General features: G+C 52.9%; 1 non-coding gene across 1 annotated transcript in view; it reads left to right on the forward strand.

Moving 5' to 3' along the window:
* Positions 1-3,770: 3,770 nt before the first annotated feature.
* The window catches only part of LOC124747057, a 1,908-nt gene continuing 678 nt past the window's right edge, over positions 3,771-5,000 (forward strand). Inside the window, exon 1 of the ribosomal RNA XR_007011506.1 lies at positions 3,771-5,000. This exon is cut by the window's right edge and continues 678 nt beyond it. This is a non-coding gene — a ribosomal RNA (small subunit ribosomal RNA).

Below are 5,000 nucleotides of genomic sequence, written 5' to 3' on the forward strand. Positions count from 1 at the left end.
GTTATTGCCAATATGCGACATTCCCGCTGTCCCTATACATGAGCCGCGACCTGTACCACTTACGAGCGAGAGACGCGATCGCGTTGCTCACTGTACGGCGTCCGATACCGAGCCATCAGCATGTCGGTCCCCATGCGCGTTGCACTCGCACTCGCAGTCGCAAAAACGTGGGGCAAATATATTACGCGGAAGAGTTATAACAGACCGAGCCCCACTGCATGAGGGGAGTCTTTGTCACTAATGTACACAGATGGAACATTTTGGACTGGAACCAGATTACCCGTACACACGGCGCTGATTAGTAATCAATGCAGAGCCATCAAACTACAGAATATATATACAACTGTCCGTATACATGCTGAAAGAGTCTGCCCACAATGGGAACCACACGTCAGCCAGCCACTCTGATCACGCACCACTCTCTGCTTCTAACGGGCGCACATACAATATGTAAGCACCAGCATGGAACAACATCCAGTGCATCCTCTCCGCCACATTACACAATCCACACTATCACAACCAGACCAGGAGGTCCATGCGGAAAATACAATATCCCACCCTTTCGACATCCACCATTGCGCAGATCAGGCACCAACACCCACACATGTCCTATACAACGGTGCACCCAACATCACAATAGTACCTCCTGTCACAGCGCACAAACAATGACATGAGTCAAAGACACAGGTCTGACACAAGCATAGAATTGGAGCGCCGCCTCTAATAAGCCAAAGGTGCATCCTGACGTGACAAATCTGATCATGTCACAAGCATTCACTTACTATAATCACTATCAACGAACCTGCCGCCCCCGCCCCCCCCTACACCTTTCCTTACAACAACGTGTAACCTAACCTAACCTAACCTATGTTGTACCTTAACCTAACCTATGTTGTACCTTAACCTAACCTATGTTGTACCTTAACCTAACCTATGTTGTACCTTAACCTAACCTATGTTGTACCTTAACCTAACCTATGTTGTGCCTTAACCTAACCTATGTTGTGCCTTAACCTAACCTATGTTGTGCCTTAACCTAACCTATGTTGTGCCTTAACCTAACCTATGTTGTGCCTTAACCTAACCTATGTTGTGCCTTAACCTAACCTATGTTGTGCCTTAACCTAACCTATGTTGTGCCTTAACCTAACCTATGTTGTGCCTTAACCTAACCTATGTTGTGCCTTAACCTAACCCATGTTGTGCCTTAACCTAACCCATGTTGTGCCTTAACCTAACCCATGTTGTGCCTTAACCTAACCCATGTTGTGCCTTAACCTAACCCATGTTGTGCCTTAACCTAACCCATGTTGTGCCTTAACCTAACCCATGTTGTGCCTTAACCTAACCCATGTTGTGCCTTAACCTAACCCATGTTGTGCCTTAACCTAACCCATGTTGTGCCTTAACCTAACCCATGTTGTGCCTTAACCTAACCCATGTTGTGCCTTAACCTAACCCATGTTGTGCCTTAACCTAACCCATGTTGTGCCTTAACCTAACCCATGTTGTGCCTTAACCTAACCCATGTTGTGCCTTAACCTAACCCATGTTGTGCCTTAACCTAACCCATGTTGTGCCTTAACCTAACCTATGTTGTGCCTTAACCTAACCTATGTTGTGCCTTAACCTAACCCATGTTGTGCCTTAACCTAACCCATGTTGTGCCTTAACCTAACCCATGTTGTGCCTTAACCTAACCCATGTTGTGCCTTAACCTAACCCATGTTGTGCCTTAACCTAACCCATGTTGTGCCTTAACCTAACCCATGTTGTGCCTTAACCTAACCCATGTTGTGCCTTAACCTAACCCATGTTGTGCCTTAACCTAACCCATGTTGTGCCTTAACCTAACCCATGTTGTGCCTTAACCTAACCCATGTTGTGCCTTAACCTAACCCATGTCGTGCCTTAACCTAACCCACGTCGTGCCTTAACCTAACCCACGTTGTCGCCTAACGTAACCCACGTTGTCGCCTAAACCTGCTCTGTAATTGTTATACGACTCGTTCAATTAGTGTAGTGTTGCCCACCCGCAACCCTCGCAATATAGTTCGCTACTCGCACTCCCCGCTCCCCTGTGTATCGCTTCATGTTAAACACCTTGCAAGTCTTGCTCACTTTCCACATGCTCCTGCTGTACACTGTAATGTGGATGGCAGCAGGACGTACATGCCGCCCCTCCCCACGTCCCCACCTTGCCCCCTGCCTTCGCAAGCTGGTTGGTGAGAACTTTGCATGTTCAATGCCCTCCGCATGCGACGTACTCAGGCTACGTTGTGGTGCGGCCTGTGTCAACTGTCCGCTAATGTCGTACGCGTAAACCACAATCTGTACTGCACATTCGTCCTTATGTACTGAATGATACATCGTGGCACATGTGTGACCGTACAACGACTGCGCCCAAAAACGGCGGACCCATACAGTGCAAATATTGTGCACGCAGCTACGTGTCGTCTCCCTATGAGAGCTGGATTGCAGTGTGGTACGCCATAGAGACGTGTGGGAGGAACGGACGCCGTGGATGGCGATCAGCATGAGCTGTCTGTTGATGTATTCGGACCTAGTCGTCTCTCCTCACACACCGTGATGGCATGGTGCACCGCGTTCCATATCTGCGACATGCTACAGAGGCCGGTTGACAGTCGTTCGAGCAATGGACATCGCATACGTACGGGGGCCACCTTCCACGTATTGTCTAGGCGTGCACATTTTGTTGCGTGTATGTGGGCAGACGTAGTGTGGCGTGACACCTGACACAGGCATGCAATAATCGTGGAAGTTGCAAATGGCGATGGACGCCTGCGTTTTCTGGTGAAGTTACGCAAATGAACAAATGGTAACCTGTTGTGGTGCGGTTGTTCTCGCTAGGGGTGAATCGGTGATGGCGACGATAGGTTGAGGTACTAACCGGTTGTTCCAGCGATACCCACCATGCCGACGAAACTGAACGGCATCTGGGTGTGAAGCGATACGCGGCGGTGGCTGGGTGGGACCGTCCCCGGCCGGTGAGGGGGCGCCTCCCGGCGTGCTGGCCGCGCGGTGCGTGGGCGCACGCGCTACAGCCGGCTGGTGGGGGCGGCCAGTGGCAGGCGCGCCGGCCGACGGACGCGGCAGGCGTCGCAGCTGCGCGCCGGCGCACCCTGCGCGCGGCGCCGTGCGGCCAAAGTAGGTCCTCGCGGGCCCGGTGCGAAGCGCGGTGGACATCTTCAGTGTGCTGGTCCGATTGAGGACTGTGTGCGTTGAGGATGCGCTGCCGCCCGGCGCTCGGCGCCGCGACGCCGTCTGCTGCTCGGTCGCCCCCAGCGGTTCTCGCTGGTGGTTTGTATCGCAGCTGTGCGGATGTGTTGGCGCGTGCGCTGTGCTGGGAGAGTTCGCTTCGGCACCCAAGTGGGGCTTTTGTCCTTCTGTGGCGCTGGCGTTGGAGCTGCCGGTCACCGTAGGTGGCGCGTGTTGTCTCCCGCCGGCAATGCCACGACAGCACGCTCCCGGGCCTCTGTCGGCAGCGGCAAGCTCAGTTGGGAGCACGGGTGGTCGCACCGAAAGCGTCTACTCGCCTAACTCCGGGCGATTGCGCCTCTCTCGAACCCGACCAAGTACTTGGGACGGCGCTGCGCGCCGCCGGGACCTGAGAGGGTTTCGAGGTGTATTGTGCAGGGGAGCTCAGCCTCCTCCTGTTTGCAGAATGATTGAGCGGACGCTTGCGTGTTCGCGCGGGCCCCCGGGACACACTCCCGGGCGGCCGGCTGCTCAGCTCTAGTTGACGCAGCTCCCTGGTTGATCCTGCCAGTAGTCATATGCTTGTCTCAAAGATTAAGCCATGCATGTCTCAGTACAAGCCGCATTAAGGTGAAACCGCGAATGGCTCATTAAATCAGTTATGGTTCCTTAGATCGTACCCACGTTACTTGGATAACTGTGGTAATTCTAGAGCTAATACATGCAAACAGAGTCCCGACCAGAGATGGAAGGGACGCTTTTATTAGATCAAAACCAATCGGTCGGCTCGTCCGGTCCGTTTGCCTTGGTGACTCTGAATAACTTTGGGCTGATCGCACGGTCCTCGTACCGGCGACGCATCTTTCAAATGTCTGCCTTATCAACTGTCGATGGTAGGTTCTGCGCCTACCATGGTTGTAACGGGTAACGGGGAATCAGGGTTCGATTCCGGAGAGGGAGCCTGAGAAACGGCTACCACATCCAAGGAAGGCAGCAGGCGCGCAAATTACCCACTCCCGGCACGGGGAGGTAGTGACGAAAAATAACGATACGGGACTCATCCGAGGCCCCGTAATCGGAATGAGTACACTTTAAATCCTTTAACGAGTATCTATTGGAGGGCAAGTCTGGTGCCAGCAGCCGCGGTAATTCCAGCTCCAATAGCGTATATTAAAGTTGTTTGCGGTTAAAAAGCTCGTAGTTGGATTTGTGTCCCACGCTGTTGGTTCACCGCCCGTCGGTGTTTAACTGGCATGTATCGTGGGACGTCCTGCCGGTGGGGCGAGCCGAAGGCGTGCGACCGCCCCGTGCGTGCTCGTGCGTCCCGAGGCGGACCCCGTTGAAATCCTACCAGGGTGCTCTTTATTGAGTGTCTCGGTGGGCCGGCACGTTTACTTTGAACAAATTAGAGTGCTTAAAGCAGGCAAGCCCGCCTGAATACTGTGTGCATGGAATAATGGAATAGGACCTCGGTTCTATTTTGTTGGTTTTCGGAACCCGAGGTAATGATTAATAGGGACAGGCGGGGGCATTCGTATTGCGACGTTAGAGGTGAAATTCTTGGATCGTCGCAAGACGAACAGAAGCGAAAGCATTTGCCAAGTATGTTTTCATTAATCAAGAACGAAAGTTAGAGGTTCGAAGGCGATCAGATACCGCCCTAGTTCTAACCATAAACGATGCCAGCCAGCGATCCGCCGCAGTTCCTCCGATGACTCGGCGGGCAGCCTCCGGGAAACCAAAGCTTTTGGGTTCCGGGGAAGTATGGTTGCAAAGCTGAA

Source organism: Schistocerca piceifrons, unplaced genomic scaffold (genome assembly GCF_021461385.2).
Source record: "Schistocerca piceifrons isolate TAMUIC-IGC-003096 unplaced genomic scaffold, iqSchPice1.1 HiC_scaffold_379, whole genome shotgun sequence".
Taxonomy (NCBI): Eukaryota; Metazoa; Arthropoda; class Insecta; order Orthoptera; family Acrididae; genus Schistocerca; species Schistocerca piceifrons.